At 38.3% G+C, this 17,366-nt stretch overlaps 1 protein-coding gene across 2 annotated transcripts in view; it reads left to right on the top strand.

Moving 5' to 3' along the window:
* The window catches only part of MACROD2 (mono-ADP ribosylhydrolase 2), an 858,454-nt gene that overhangs the window by 224,937 nt on the left and 616,151 nt on the right, over positions 1-17,366 (top strand). The window lies entirely within an intron of this gene.

Below are 17,366 nucleotides of genomic sequence, written 5' to 3'. Positions count from 1 at the left end.
CAACTGGATCATTAACAATGTATTACTTGCCTTTCTGTCTTAAGGCTGCTAAGATATCCGAGTCTAGATACATCAAAATATTCTTTGAGGTTTTGCTGTTGCTTAAGTGGTACAAAGTAATAGCCCTCTGACTCAAAATGGTAACCAGCCTTCTTTTTTGTGTTATCGAGATGAAGACTTCACTGTGCAGTGAGTTATTTCTTCTGACCTATCCCCTCTTCTGTTCTGTAGCACTGAAAGTATGCTGAAGGAGGGGTGAAACATAATAAAGTACATCTCGGCGACAGTAATTCTGAAGCCATTGACACAAATTATTGCTGTCATAGATAGTGCTGTGGCAGACTGGAATTACATTTGGATGCCTTTTAAGTTTCTCCCCTCTTCCCTGCAGTTGGACAGCACATCAGCTTGAGACCCTAAGGGCCATGGTAATTATAGCACCACTTTGCAAATTTATTTCCACTTTTTTGGGAATTACTAATGTCAGCAATGAATTTTAATTTCTGCATTTGAGGTAGTGGTGATTCTGCCAAAAATAGTTACATTGGAATTTCTCATGGCCAGCTATGCAATGATTTTGCTGGGGGTTTTTTTGCTGCTTTTCTTCCTAACAAATATATGAAATGGTTTAGCTAGCAGCCCTTAAAGACTAAATCTATCGTGTTGGACATAGGAAAATATAAACTTCTCACTATCCAATATATGTGCCAAAGAGAATAAGCAGTAATGAGAGAAGTACCTGGCAAGGATGCAAAAAAAAAAAAGTGCTAATTCCTTTTGATGGGAAAACTAGATTTTAATTTATTTAATGTCTTCATCTGATACATTAAAGCCATTTGCTATTAGTAATGACAGGGAAAACCAAGAGCAGCTGCACATTCTGAGGAACCATCTATTGGAAACTGAGTGGACATCACTAAGTTTAGCTCTTCATATTATTTCAACGAGTAGCATCACTGTTTATTTTTTTCAGGGCTTTTTGAATTCCAGTATTTCAAAAGTTTGGGTGGCATGGGAACTTGAGAAACGCTCAGAACCCATTATTAAATAATACCTCTACTCTCAAACATGCTGTGACATTAATGGTACTAATATTTAGCATTGCTGAAGGAATTTTCTTTATCACATCTTAAAGGACTGTGCACAAGCTGATTGCAAATGGTAATCCCAGTGTATAGATAAGAGAAAATAATTTTGGTATATCTTTAATGGCGAGATGTGTGAAGAACTAGCCTTAGATTCATGAATTCTCTTATTTTCCATCTGTTCCTCTGGCAGCTGCATGTACAAGGATTTGTCTGTTTCCCCCAGTTCTAGTAGGAGAACAGGGGTTGATGAATGGTAAAAAATGCAGCACTTGAGCACATGTATTTAGTAACACCGGATCAGGCTATTGGGTGGGGATGAGTAATCGACAGGAAGCTGCATAGGACCAGTTAGAGCAGAGATAACGCAGGAGGAGGAGAAGGAGCAGGATGCTTTGCATGCTGCTTTGCTCTGTGTGATGTGGGTTTAGGAAAGAAGAATGTCACTGAGATGAAATAGCATCAGAAGAGAGGCTGTGAGTTGGCAGGAGCCTGTAAAACCAGTTGCAGGTGAAGCTCTCAGATGCTGGATATGTTCCTGGTCTCCCCATTCCCACCATTTTCTATTCCAGCCTATCTGATCTGCAGCTGTGTGTTCAACACATTTCCTTTCATCTGTCCTCTCTCAAGCACTCTTTTTCAGTCTAATATGAACTTTAGTGCTGTTTTCCTTTATTCTTCTGTCTTTGATTCCTTAGTTTCTTTTTATTTACTTCACCCTTCTGATCATGCTCTTATGTCATCTTTGTTGTTTTACTTTCCTAACAATTTCCTCACAAAGCCCCCTTTCAGCTCTAGGAAGAAACATGCACAACTCGCTCAATATTTACTGACCATCATATTCCCTCTGCTTGCATATTGGCTTGCATGCAAATCCTAGTCTGTCCCATAAGCTCCTGGAAGCCAAGACTGACTACTGTCTATCAAACATTGAGCGAAGTTACTGTTTCAAAGAAGATTTTGTCCATCAGTATGTATTTGAGTATTCATAACTCTCTTACAAGCACTTGAAAAATGCAGTCCTGTACACTGCCAAAATATTGCTCCGGAGGCTCAGAGCTCTGTCAGCTCTCCCCATCTTGAGGGCAGACAGCAGGTTGGACTTGCCCATATCAGAAGTCAAATCAGTATAGAGGATGTTCGGAAAATCTCAACCATAAAGTTTTAAATATGTTTTTCAGCAGCTCCAGTTCCCAAAGATGATCTTAATCTCATGTCTGCATGAGGAGTCTTTAAGAACATATGTGAGTGTGTGGGTACAGCTATAGATAGTCCTGACTTGAAATTCTTTTGTCTATTCATTACATAAACAGAATATTTTTTTTGTAAAAAATTATTCTACAGCACTTTAAGTTCTTATTTGGAGAATTAAGAATGGAAAACTAATCTAAATCTAATATTTTTGAAAGCATATAGCAGCTTTAAAATAAGCTTACTTCAGTATGTAATTTAATAAGAAGACAATGTTAATATAGGCTATAAATAAAGGACACAGGAGCGAAACAGTCTGACCTTGATTTTTTAACTGTATCACTTGCATGGACGCATTATTCATTTGCTATGGTCAAAATGAAAAAAGAATCTGGAATTGTTTTCATAGCCAAAGGGAAATATGTGAGCAGTAATAAGAAGACTGGCCATGTCAAAATCTGGAATCATTCTTCAAATTTGCTTTGAAAATTAAGCTTTTAACACCAAGCAACTGGCTCTCTCAAATATCTTGTTTCAAGGAAAATACAGCAAGCAATAAATTGCAGTATCAAATGGCCACTGTAACTAAATCTTGTTCTTCCTTCAGTGGCCTCAGGACAATTGGTCTAAAGTCTCCTTTTTTTTTTTAAAAAAAAAGGCTATAATTACTGCAGCAATTGTTTGCTTTGCCTCAGATGTGCAAAACATGCTTCCTCCTCCTTTGTCCTTTCTATGGCTATTTTAGCTTCATGTTTCAATGTAGAACCGTTTATGTCCAAGTAGATTCTCTGTAAGACTTAAAGACTGCAAGTGACTAAAATATAAATTGACAGCTTTTTTTGATAAATTGAATGTCATCAAAGTTTACTAATACTATCATATACCAAATTTGTTGTGTTCTCAGAACACAGACATTGAAACTTTTAACAAACAAATTATCTGCTGATTATACTTTAACAATATGAAAAAGCACACACTATTAAACAAAAATAAGAAAAATCCTCTGAAATTTGGTTTTAGTGCACATTAAGACTCAACATTTTGCAGGACTGAGGGTCTTGTCTGATCTAAGCAAAGCTGTTTCTGCACAGTTGCTGATATTTATAATCTACGATAGAGAAGAGGCTGTTTTATGAATGTTGAGAAAAGATCAACACTAACACCTAACAGATGGGTTGTATCAGGAGAACATTTGCTAACAATACTTGATCTTAAAGACCTACTGATACCTTGTGGAAAAGATTTGAGAAACGTTTCAGAAGAGATTAAAGTAAAAGGCTTCTAATGACACAGATTTCACAACTGTATACATTGTTTTAAGGGACTAATTAGCCATATCTCATTCTCCAAATTAGTTGTTCCAGGCAACAGTTTATTTGGTTGTGGGTTCTTCTACATGAGTATAGGTTTTGACTTCAGTGTTGTGATCTTAAATACACTTCTGCTCTATATTGGATTATTAAAAATGTGTATTCAGAACATTTGAAGACAAATCATTAGATTTACATATTGAATTGAGTGAGTTTAAACAGGAAGCATACTGTGAAAAGATCACTTCATTTGCGCTGAGCCTTTCTGACATTTCAGGATGGTGTAGCTCTGTAAGAGAGGAAACCAGGCTTAAACAGTTTGGAACTGGAGATGAAAAGGAATTCAAAGGCAGAGAGGTGGAAGTTCATTGTTTGTAAAATATTTATTTTGCTACAGTGCATGAAAGTAATGGATTTGGGGGGGCATTAAATCATTCATATTCTCTTTAAAGGAAAAAGTTCTTCTTGCTGTTAATATGAAATATTTTAAAAATACATTTGTTGAAATTTACTGTTAGCACAGCACAGGGCATGTCTACCTATCTCAGCTACTCTGTGGTTCCCATCTCAGAGAAATGGAAGCATGCTAGTGCCTTAGATATATTTATCTCATTCGCACCAGGAGCTGAAGGGCCCATAATGGCCTAAGATGAGAGGACTTAAATTTGCTTCTGACATTACTCAGTGACAGTCCTACCTCCTTATGCAATACCAAAGGGAATATGGTTAAAATGTTTTCAGTAGTGTTTTCTTTTTATAAGTAAAGCCAGATACTTTTAAGATGACTCGATCCTTTGCATGCAAACATCATCTTATGTCTTGTAAATTTACCCAGTTATTTGTTAAAAATGAAATATTCATTGTTGGAGGTTTGCCAAGCTTATTCATTTTTCATATTTTTCAGGTAAAATGGTTTTCCAGTTCCCAGGAATAAGACTAGAATGGTTCTTTTCCTCAAATAGCTCTAGTATTCCTGAATTCTGGAGTACAAATTTGATATTTGGCTACAGGATGAGCATTTGCTCCCCTTTGGATGGTATTTTTTTACTTGAACAAGTTTTAAACAGTAGTTGAATTTTCAGGCTTGTTAACATTTTAACAAATATGTTCAGTAAAGAGTGCATCCATGTGGAACATTGTCTGCTTCAGAGATGAAAAAGACTTTTTAGGCAACTATGTTTCCATACTGTTCACAGAAGCAAATAATAGTGCTATTTCATTAGTATGAAAATAAGCTGAGGAACGTTATTCAGCACACAGATAATTCCATGTCAAATGTCATGACTCCTACCAGGATATTTTTATAAATTGGTTTTCATAATTGGTCTTGAGAAGCATCTGAGTAAAAAGCAAACTGAAAAATAAACAAGAAGTGGCCACATGCTGAACAGCAAGAACTGAAATTTTGAGTGGTTAGAGCATCATCTGTTCTTCCTATGGATTCAGGCAGCCTTTTTTGGGGAAAAGCGGCCACCCATGTAGTGGAATACAACGGATGAATTAAGGCTGTACACACAACATTCAAACCGGCATTTCCTAACTCTCAGTAATAATCTTCAAACGTAGTTTTGATGTAAAAGACATATTTTCTATGTAGCTAATGATATCTATATGAAATAATGCTGAGGAGATCCATATCTCAAAGTGTGCAGAATAATTTGCTGTTACTACACGTCTTTAGCTGCTTTGCCCCTCTTCGTAACCTCAGTCCTTTACTTTTCTGCTTACGCTCTGCATGCAAGTGTTTGCCATTATAAAGCCATGTCTATGAATGTCCTGTTACTCTCTGAAGTGCTTCATGTCAATGGTTTGCAAGTGTTTTCATAATGTGGGCCACGTTTTAGCCATACTTTGGTTTGCAGATTCCACTTCTGACTTTATATACAGCCTTTCTGCTTTATCAATACCTCAGCTGTTGCTCAAAAGGAAAATAAAATATTTCAGGAGTATTTTGTGCCTCTTAATGCAGTTCATCAGTTGAAGAGGACCCATTGCTATTAGATAATAGCAACCTTATCTAGAAATTTCTTTGCTAAGCGCCGATGATACAGAGATGACATTATAAGAATCTGTGCCATAGCTGATATTTTTCCCAGAGATACTGTAAATTTCAGGTAATGAGCAAAGAGTCCGTTTCCTAACTTGTCTAAATTAGTTATATGCATCAATGCTTAACAGGAACTTCATCATCATAAAAATCTGTCTCTGGGAAAGAAGTGTACTCTTCATTCCCAAAGGTAAGCTGCTGTTTGAATGGCAGACTTAGAGCCAAATGTTGCCTCATTGTTGAAAAAGCTTTGTTAAATCAAGCTGAATGCTGCCTCTCGTGTAAGCCTGGCAACATTAAAATACCATTGACTTTGTATTCAGTACATCAGAACTTCTGATAACAGAGCCCAAAGCAGCATGAAAATGCCCTTTGCTTTTAGAAGAGAAACTGTAACCAGAAAACTCTATTACAGGCCCTTGCTGCAGCTTCAGGGTACAGACACTAGGCTGGGATGGAAAAAAAAATTCCCTTCCAAGCAAGTGACAGTTATGTTTTGAAAACACCTGAAGATGACAAGAAATGTAGTCAGACTTATCCCTGGCACTTGCCTAACTAGCTCAGTTCAAAAACTTCATATGCACATAAACTAACCCCAGATGGTGCATTACTTGGTCTTTAGACTTTTTTTGTTTGAAACTTTAGATATTTTAAAAGTGTTAATGTTTCTGCTTCTTGCTTACCCATTCCTGACTGTTGAGAATGGTATCTTACCTTGATACTATACATTTCCCAGGAGGTGCACTCTCCCTTGATACTGGGTGCTTGCTTATGTCACATTACCATTAAAAATAAGCTTTAAAATTAGTTTGAGATAGGACTCCCTTCAGTGGAAGTTTGAAAAAGGCAAGAATTACTGAGGATGTGAATGGAAACCTCCTCTAGAGTACCTTCATCTTTTTTTTTTCCTGAGTGATCTCCACTGTGGAGAGAATAAGGGGATTGCACATTTTTCTTTGGGAGAAAGAGTGAGTCCTTACACCCAGACAATCTCTGGCAGCTGTGCTTTTTCTGTTGAGATGAAGTAGATGTGAAGAAACCATAATTTCCTGATAAATCTGTTAATCACCTTTCTTGGAAGCAGCTATTACTAAGTTTCTCCCATTAGTCCTTTACTTTTGCAAACAAATGTTTTTATGTTAAGAGGTTTTTTGCCTTCCCTCCCTTTTTTTTTTTTAAATCCCTTGAGGCTCTCACTTTGAAGATGAAACTCATTAGGTCATCTCTTCCATCTCCTGGCACATTCAGGATTGTCCCACAAAAGTAGTGATAGCTTTCTGTCCAGTTTAGTGCTCCACTTTCCCCTGGAGATTAGACTTCAGTTAATAGTCTAATGCATCTCAGTGGCAGCTACTTTGTGAGACATGCCATATAAATGCCTTGATTTTTTTTTAATGCACTGTGTCAGCTTATGATTCATATTTAAAATGGAGATATTACTTTACCTATATGACTAATAACAAGTCAAAAATTTTAAAAACCCCAAAAACCCCAAACGACCTTTTTCAATAATCTGTTCTTCTGTATCTTGTACGAACAGTTTTCAGGGCACGAAGAGATTACTGGAGTTGGTTTTGTTCAGTTTCCTTAAGAGATTCCACAGCACTGAGCAGCACAATTTGCTTGTTTGCAAAGGTTTTGAGGTTTGTGTCTCTTTAATTCAAATTAGAAAAAAGTAATTTAGTAGTCACATGTTTATAAAAATTCCTCTCTTACCCTTGTTTCAATTGGTAGCTATTTTTTTAACTTTTTTGTGGTCAAAATAGCTTTTCTGTTAGAAAGTTTTAAATGAAAATTTTCAAAAAAATCCCCCTGGTTTATATGCTCCTGAGTAATTTACAGCATCCTGTGTCAGAAGCCGTTCCAGCAGGTTAATTATGTATGTTAATTATGAACCATATTTCTGTCTGAACTTCTCAGGACGCAGATTTTAACCACTGGACCTTTGCTTTATTTGCTATATCAAAGAGTCTTTTAATGCAGTCATCTCTGCGTGTGTTGAAGGGACTGGTGGGAAGACAGCGTGCTCTCGATTTCTTTATAATTTTCATGTCCGTTACCAGACTGTTACCTGTTTCTCCTCTTAGCTTAAGATGTGCTGGTTTCCAGCCAGCACTCTCTTGGTTGCCTCATGCTCAGGTTGATGGATCCTTGGTCACATGTGGGACCAGGAAGCTACACACCAAGGTCTTGGTTCGGTACTGCCCAAGCAGTTAACAACTGATACACAGCCCTGGCCATCTGAGCCTGTCCTACAGTCATAGGCCTCAGCTGCTGGTTTGTTTGGTTTTAATCAGGCATATGTTCCTGTTTTATTTGTATTATTTTTAGATGTTTTTCTTTGAAAAGATACTGGAAGGCTGATTAGTACTTATATGAATATTTTCCTAAAATATTTAAATTACAATTAGGGGAAGAGTGAGAGCATTGAGGTTCCTAGATATGTGTTCATAGCACTTTTGATATTTTTATCACCATGTTGTCATCTGGTCCCTAAGGACATAGTAAATGGCAGTGGCTTCAGAGTTTGAGTCATTCTTGACACAGGAATGCCACACAATGCTGCACTTTGAAGATACAGACTTCCAGCAAATAGTAGCATATGATCTCGTCACAGATTTATAAACTGATGAGAGGGTACAATGCCAAGTGATAAAAACGGACAAAAGATGCCAGAAAAATCTGAGGAATAGACTGGAAGCTCCTGGCACATGATATTGGAAGGGATGGAAAAACAAGACAAAACCACTTTCACCAACTCCCAGACAAAGGGAAGAATGACACTTCACGCTGGTTTTGTCAGATTACACTTAGTGGAGATGAATTATAACCTAGCTAAGCCATACCCCCCACTGCTGTTTCTGTGTCCGAGACAAAAGAGATTGTTGTTATAGAAGAAGTAATCTTAGGGTCTGATTTTTTTTTTTTAAGACAACAAAGGAGTACAGCTGTGAACTGATCTGATGTCAACATCTGTAGATACAAATATTTTTTGCATGTGTGGTTTTAACTTCAGCCTTCCATCTCTTGCCATTTTAATAGCATTTCTTTAGATTGTTACAGTATTTTTGTAAGGATTCTCACCCTTACAGACATCCACTGTGATTTTGAAAAAGGATACTCAGCTTCAGCACAGGCTGTTTCTGATTTGGAAAAGCTCTGATTAATTTGAACTTCTGTCCTAGTGAACTTGTCAATATCTCTCTCAGAGCTAATTTTATTCTTGTACTACTGACTTCCTTTAATTCTATGGGGTTGTTTTCCCTGTAAAATTTTTCTCACTATTAAGGGCTTATTAGTTGTACAAGGTCACCGAAGAGAAAGTCTTATTACTAACTTTGAAGTCAAATCACATTTTTCCAACCAACTTATAAAAAATCCTACAAATACCATTTTATAATCAAAATACTGGCAGGTCTTTATTCCTGGCTGCATAAATACCACTGCTAAGACATAGTCACGGAAGTATAGCACTACCTGTTTGTAATTTTAGATGCAGTTACATAAATTTGTTCTGTTTGTGTCACATAATGAACTGAAGCAATGCTGCAGGCAGTTAATGAGGTTAGCTCCAACTTATAAATGGAATATTTGCAGAATTCTTCTGCGTGTGTTATGGCATTTAAATATTGTTATGCTGTACTGCTACTGACATTGTTGCTCTTAACAATAAAATCAAAATGGGTGGTGATTGCTATTTATTTGAAGTGGGGTTTACATACATTTTTGTGGAGATTAATGTCTTTCACAGTGGCTTTTTTCAATCTGAAAAACATGATTTCTTATTATTGTCTTCAATCTGAAAGATGCAAAATGTATTTCCTTTTACCAGACCTCTGATCTTGCACTCCCGGTCCATTCGCAGTGTTAGCTGGCCTGTTTTTTTCAGGAGCAGGATATCAAGGGGACTCAGAACATGTAACATTGTGGTCCTTCCCTTAGGTCTTCCTTTTTCCTCATCAGATGAGACTTCCAGTTTCCAGGGTACAGCGGTTCCTTGGACAACAAAGTTTAGGTGCAAGGCAGGTTTGCTTGGGTTGGAAAGATGCTTTGCTCCTTGCAAGCTTTCCCTTTTCCTTTCGGTCTCACCCACTAACCAACAATAAGTATGAAGTTGCCCTTCAAATTACAAACACAGCCCACCTCTTGCACCCACTGTGAATTTCCAGAATGATGGCAAGTAGCATGTGCTGGCCTTGTACCATATTACAAAGAGACTGGCTTGTAAGCAATAATTATTTTCTGGAATAAAAGCTTATGGAAGGAACATTGCATTTAAGATACTCTGAATAATACTGTGGTCATATAAATCGGATTACACTGGGGGAAGGGAGAGGCAAAGTTATTGCAAGACTTTGGATTGGCCAAAGCTGGGAAGGGTTCAGCAGCAGAACCTTTACACTCAAAAAGCCACATTGTATTTGAATGTGAACTATATAATATCTTACATCTTAAGCAGAGAAAACTTGAAGTGATTAGGCAAGACAGAACAAAAAAAAAAGAGGATTTATAGACAATCTCCCCCTTTGTCCTGGCCAGCAGCTTCCTGCTTTCAAGCTCTGTTTCAGTCAACTCGGTGCCCTCGGATAGCAGCAGGGTGATGGGAAGAAGCTTTTGGAGAGCAGACTGCTGGCCCCGGCCATGCGGCAGCCTGCTGGAGCGTGGGCTCCCCACATCTCACTGGGGGTCCCCCCTTTCCTGTCTGCCACAGCTGGCCAGGGGAGCCTCTTGCCGCAGGGAGACCAGCAGCCAGCCGGTCTCCCCCTCTCCCTCTGACCCTTTGTAGCCTTTTAAGGCAACACACTGGAAGTGGAAACTGAGAAGTACAACAAAATAAAACACTGCCTCTCAAAGGAGATTCAAGTCAAAGAAAAGATCGGGAAAATGCTGCTTTTGGGTATAAAACTGCTTTCAGATTGCAACAGTTTATCAGAATTGTTCTGCATTAGGATTGCTCTTATGGTTTGGATGGGATACTAAAATTTCTGTCAAAATCAGTTTCTTCTCACAACACAGTTGTGGTTTCCCTTTTTCTGCATTAAATCTGCCATTCCTGCCTACTTCTGAGGCTATGTGTGAGCTGTGCTCAGTGAAGATTTTGTCTGGGCATTCACAATAGCCAAGAGCTGCTGGAGCCTGGAGTCCAATATAACGTACAAAATCCCCTGCAGAATAAACACCAAGCTGGCTAACATATGCCTAGCTCTATACTGCCATAGGGATTTTAAGACTAGCATAGGTATCTGTAGACAGATATGAGTACAGCAGCACAAGTTGGCTACTAAATTAAGTCCAAGTCTTTGTGTTACTTGTTTGTTTCAGAAAACAAGCAGCCTTGACTGTACCACATACACATTTGCAGCTCCCTTTTCTCACAGCGTCCTCCTGCAAGAGCCATCTGCAAACCTAGCACTGCTTCACTGCCCGCCTGCCCCAACTTCAGTAGTCTCAACCTACGCACTTTTGAGTGAATTCAGTGCTGTGAATTCTGATTTTCACGTCTAGTGTCTGTTCTTGTACTCGTGATCTGCCAAGTGAACGTGTGCAATTGCAGAGTTTTCTTGGCCCTGTCCTTGGCTTGTGTGTGTTGTGGGGGAGGCAGACATTTCTCCTAAAATATCTCAAATAATTAGTTTCCTCTGGTTATTTTACTGTTCTGTTCTATGTTATACAAGGGTAATCCTTACCAAGACAGATTTTTACTTTACTGGAGAGATGGAAATTCATTACTTCACTCTTAATTTCTGTGTCTGGCTACTTGATTACATCTGTGAACAGTGGGAGTTTTGCCCCAAAGCATATAATGGACATTATACTTTCTGCTCCCCCTTACTAATGAAACTTCCAGCACTGTGACTTTTTGAGGATTATTAGAAAGCATCAGTGTAGTGATATGTTCCATAGATGCAGCTCCCCAGAAGCACTCTTAGTGTAACTGAAGGATTTCTGCAAGTAGGTAGAAGGGGCTGTAAAAGGGAGAAAGAGGAGTTTTGATATTTCTACTTATTGTAAATCCAGGATGTAACTGTTGCCACGTACTGGCCTTGCTTGGCCTCATAGAACTTTTCTCTTGTGTTATATTGTAAGATGGTGCTATATAGCTTCTCATAATATACCCATCACTGATCCCAAATTTTTACGGTTTATTATACGCCGTATGTTTTGACTACTTAGAGATTTTCATTATTTCTAAATTGCCTATATTTTAAAATGAGGTGTGGGGTTGTGAGATAGAATATTCAGGCACTTATCTAGACTTTGAATCATAAGCTAGATCAATGATTTTTTTTTTAGAAAGCAGAAAAGAGAACATTATCTACAGAAGGAATTGCACTCCTGGGCTCTTGGCAGCAGCATGTGGATCACTTGCTTTTACACTTATGAAACTAAATTCCAAAACATATATTAGGTTTATTCATTGTTGCACCTTGTTTATAGAGTTTTTCTGGTGGAAATTATCTACCCAGATGTTTGATCAAGAGGAAGCCAGTTTAAGCAAAAATTAAGGCAGTACTCTGTTATTATTTAATTCTCAGTAGTGGGCCATCACAGCAAGTTTTGTTTTTCTCTACAATAGCGTTAGGAGTTGATTGAATGTAAGGGTAACTTACACCTGGAAATATGAGAAGATGACAAATCATAGCAAGGAAAAACAGTAGGAAAAAAATGCTGCAAGTAATGAAGAGGAATGATATTAAGTAGCTTTTATTGTCTGATGTTGAATATGGCTTTTCTATTTTTGGTGGTGAAAGTGTTATTAGGTCTGTCTCCAATTTGTTTACAAAATGAGCCTTTGTCCACTTGTCATGGGCAAAGCTGAAGCATGAAGTGGTGGCTCTGAAAGCCCTGGGGCGCTGAGCAGGGTCAGCTCAAACAGGTGCATTCATCTTTTTCAGAATGAGGCCCATGTTTGTATCACGGCCACGTCTTCTGTGCAACATCATGTTCAAGAGAAAAGAGCCTCGCAAATCAATAGCAAATTGGAAAGACGACTAAAATCCAACCACTTGACTTGAATGCCATTTATTTATGACATCCTCTTCACTCTGGAAGCTTGTTATTTCCAGCAGAGTCACAGGACATAGAACAATGTGTCTTTGGGGCATATGTGCCCTTTCTGTGTTTTTATTGCTAGGCCAGGCAGCGGTATCATGCTAATAGGGTGCATGTCGCTCCATCGTCCCTGAGTCATCAAAGTCCCATGGCTCACTAGATCTTTATGGTGTTTTATATGAGACTTAGTCAGTGACGTTGTTCCCTGGTGGCAGAAGCAGAGTGAGACAGATGGCAAAAGCCATTCTTTTGTTGGAAATGCTGAGATGGAGATAGGAAAGTGGAAGGAAAAAGTGCCAATGATGAGGAAAACCAGGAAGGACAGAAAATGTCAGCCTCCAGGAGTTAAAAAAGCAGGGAAAGTCAGTGTCCTGTTTTTGGTTAAAATATCCCATTGATTTTAAAAGTTGTCTTTTGCAAATAGTTTTTCTTTGCTCACTTTTTTGAGGCAGATGATCCAGGGGTAATATTCTCACTGTATATTTCTGGCTTTGAAAGTGAAAATGTCCTGTGTGTAATGATAGTGTGCTCTGGTGCAGAAAGGTTGCTCCAGCATCAGTATTTAGTTTTCTAGGGAGTCTGGAGCATTTTCCTCAGAAAAGGAAAAAGCAGTCAGAAATAATGTTAATAAATGAGATGCAGGATACATGGCTGTATAAACTCACACAAATTACATTTGTAGTGCTTCTTCTGTCATCATGGAAAACTGAGTCACAGGTCATCAGGTGAGCAACTACCTTTGTCACTTCCTGACCCTCAGACTGCAAATCCCTCAGACAGATGGTGCTTCGTTGCTCTGCAACGTGCCACAGGTGTGAAGAATCCCACAAGCAGTTCAACTCTTACTACCTGCCTTGCTATTCCCCATCTCAGCCTGCTGCCTCATCCATCCCATTAAAGTTTTCACCACTACTTTCCACTCCATCACTCCCTAGTGTGATTTCATTTCAGCTTCACTTTTTCATAAAAGAATCCAGGAACAGAGCAGTTATATATACAAATATATAAGAAAAAAAAATCCTCAGTGATTCGCTAATATCTCCATAACAAGTCTCGTCACAGTCTTTTTAATTTGTTTGCATGCAAGCAATTTTCAGTGGTTCTGTTGGAAAGTCTGAGCTGGAGCTCACTATGTTCTGAAGTCAACTGCAAAATTGTATTGCATTGTCTGTTTCTCCATGCACTTTTGTCTCTTGGGAAAGATTTGGCATTTTGTTTCACTCTAGCTCCCTCCTTGCCACCCTAGGGACATTCCTGAACAGGTTGGCAGACTGGTTAGGGCTAATCCTATGTGACTAATGTAAACCTAGTGGTTTGTGAGGAAGGGAACAGCAGTTAACAGAGGAAAAATTACACTATTTTTAACCTCTGTATGGACACAGATTAGCTGTTTGGTTCAAAGATTTTTGAAAATGTTCTGATCAAAGAACAAGCTTGTCTTGCTGGAGTCTGAAAAGCAAAACAGAGGAAAAGTGTACAAGCATCTGGCAGCAGTTGCACTGCACTGGAAAGTCTGCTTCGTGTCTACAGTGTCTGTATATATGGTTAGAAAATGACTCAAGTCTTATGAAGCCTTATTTTGTTAGGTCTGATAGGCCTCTGTGAACCTTTTTACTTCTGTCCTGATTTCCTTAAATCTGGATTTTAATGAAAGCTATTTCTGTCCTGTTCTTCCACTCTGCCCTTCCACTGGCTGCTTTAAAACAAGTCAAGCTTTTCTAGCACATGTGGCTTTCTGCAGCTCAGCTACGCTCCCCGAAATAGTGATGGCTTTACCAGATCGATTTTCTTGGAAAGACTTCCAAACAGTGATCTAATAAACCTGATATGTTAAAATACTTAAGCATTCAACAAGTGTTTGGCGAGACAGAAAGATGTTCTTGGAGTTAATATCCGAAGAATACAGAACACGTAGTATCTAACTGTGCTCATTTTATAGTTTGCTGCCTGTAGAGTTATTTTTTTCACAGTCTTTTTTTTTCCCCTCTGTCTGCAATTTTAATTCCTGAGGTGAAAGCATGTATGTTGGGTGGGTCAATGTTCACAAGTGGCTTTCTCCATCTGTATGCTCTCTGGGCTTGTTCGACCAGCAAGAATTTGTACTAATACATTTGCTTTAACTAGATGCTTAGCTGATTGACTCCGTCATCACTTGATAGGTTTATGCAGACCTGGGGGATTTGGGAAGGCCAATCAGAAGGTGGAATGGCTGTTCAGCAAACCTAAGCTTAATTCCTCCTCCTCTGTTCCTGAAAAACACTTTCCAAAGTGAGTGATATGTAAAAAGGATGTAAAAATCTTAATAAGACGTTAGATAGTTTAATTGAAAAGTAATTTTTGCAGGAACAGAGGGAGACCTATGGAAGATCTAGGGTCCTGGAAAGGAGTGCTTTTATGTCTTCTGTATTTTGTGTGTGTGTACATGGGCATTTTTTTATATATAAAATCTCTCTCTTAAAAAAAAGGAATTTTTCCTGTCCCTGCTATGTTGCCTGAGAAGTTGACCTGCTGCTATAGAAAGCTCAAAATATTCCTATCTTTGCTGAGATTTCGTCTTTTTTGTTCCACTGAAAAGTGTTTTACCTCTTCTACCACTCATTCCCAGTTTGTATAAAAGTGAGGGAGGGTCAGCAGTGTAAGCCGAATAAGTGGGGGATGCAGCAGTTCCTCTTGCAAAACTGCTTCTTACCTGTTGCTTTGTTCTGTCACGGGTCCTTGCTTTGCTGGGAAGTTCTTGTATCCCACTGCTCTGCTGGCTCCAATGTGTAAGGATTTAAAAGTTCTTTTAAAAATTTCTGTAGCTCCAGGTGTCTCTAATGAGTGACTGTGGCACTGCAGTTCTCTCTCAGTGCCAGCATGGAACAATAAAAGGCAATCCCTGCTCTGAAGAGCTCACTGCGTAAGAGGAGGACAAGAGACAACAAGCAAGTGTAGAAAGCAGGCTTGGAAAGCCTAGCACAATGGATAGATGATTGTGAATTTTGGGTTAGGCAATAGTCAAAGCATAGCAGCTACCAGGGCACTGTCAAGGAATTTTTTGTGCCAGCAGCTGGAAGCAGCTACTTTGTTGGAGCAGGCTACTGTAGATCTTTATTTGTATGCAATCCATATCCAGGGAGAGGAGCGAGATCGAAGATCTAATATCGATAGCAGTGCGACCACATGAATCTTGTATATAACAGTTATTAGTGCAAGAAGGAAGAGGAAAATGTTTTCTCCGGGTCTGCCAACCCAGCAGTGGAGTTGGGATGTATGTGAGGAGCTATGTGCTATGTGAGGGTGGGGAATGGCTAAAATACCTGGTGCCGTGGTTAGGGGAGCTATCCATACTTAATGTGGGCTTCAGTTACATGTCATACATCATACCTGCTCTTTTGTTTTGTAATTTCATTATGGGAACTGCACCAATTCTGCTTGCATAAGTCAATATAGGCATTGTACCGTAAGCAGGTTTTGAAAGCACGGTGAAATATGCTAGTCTAATAAAACATTTGATTAATTTCATAAATTTATGTATAGTCATTAATTGTGTAAGCACCAAAAATGAATCTAGTAGTTTTAACTGGCACACAAGGTTCTGTTTTAAAATGTTCAATTTAATCTGTATAACCTTTATTTTGTTCTTCAATGTCTTGCAGTGTATTCAACAGATTTTTAGGGTATGACACTGGACTGTCTGCTTTTCTCCTTCCTGGTGTCCAAAACCTTTAGAGTTTGAAAACGTCGTTGATTTAGTATGTTTGAAGATGTCCTTTTCCTTTTTCCAGTATTCATTCTGCTTGTATAATATGTATCCAACGTAAAACATCATAACAAGATCAAGTTGGGTAGTAGAGGTTCAAGCTGCCTTGTTTTCTTTCCATAAAAATACAGAAGATGGTGAAATAGAAGCCTAGACAAATAATTAATTATTGACTTCAAAAATAGAAAGGAAGAGACAAGCTACATAAAAATAATTAGGTTCTGCCTTCAGAGAATATTATTTATCCACACATAAAAGAATAGTGACCTGTGTTTCTCCTGAAAAAGAGATGATGGCAATTAATGTTTTTCTACAAAGCTTTGGTTCTGAATCATTTTCTGCTGAATTACAAAAAAAAGTGTAAGTGGAATATTATAGAACAGAAAAACAAAGTGGATATAAATTAACAATACAATGTCATGATCAATCAGTGCTTCCTATCATATTAAAAATCTACTCTAATAAGTGAAGATTAAGGAAAAAAAAAATCCTTTCTCACTCTCCACTCCTGAAGAAATTAAATAACATTGACAGTTCAGACACTTGGTAGAGAAAACAACCTGGATGATTAATCTGTTTAGTTCCCTGACTGACATTTACACAGCTAATTGTGTAGTGATGATGCTTCTTTAATAGATCTGAATATTAATGGAAGATTTGGTTAAAGTTGAGACTTGTTTGTTTAGGAATATTACTGGAGAAATAAGAATGCTTCATCAACCTCAGATTTTCATCACAGGTTTTATGGCATATCATGGAACTTAAGCGCTTTTATGACTTGTAAAAAAACCGCTTCAATATTTGACGTTCTGTGCTTCAAGGAATCCTGATTGGCAGTTGATTAGCCTTTTGCCCAAGCTATTATCTTCTTTAGTGAAATTAGTTGGCTAGAAAATTGCATTGTAATTCATCAAGGGAAAAGTAACATTCCAAAAACT

Source organism: Colius striatus, chromosome 2 (genome assembly GCF_028858725.1).
Source record: "Colius striatus isolate bColStr4 chromosome 2, bColStr4.1.hap1, whole genome shotgun sequence".
Lineage (NCBI taxonomy): Eukaryota > Metazoa > Chordata > Aves > Coliiformes > Coliidae > Colius > Colius striatus.
The sequence above is the reverse complement of the archived record's forward strand: the minus strand, read 5'-3'. Positions and strand labels throughout refer to the sequence as shown.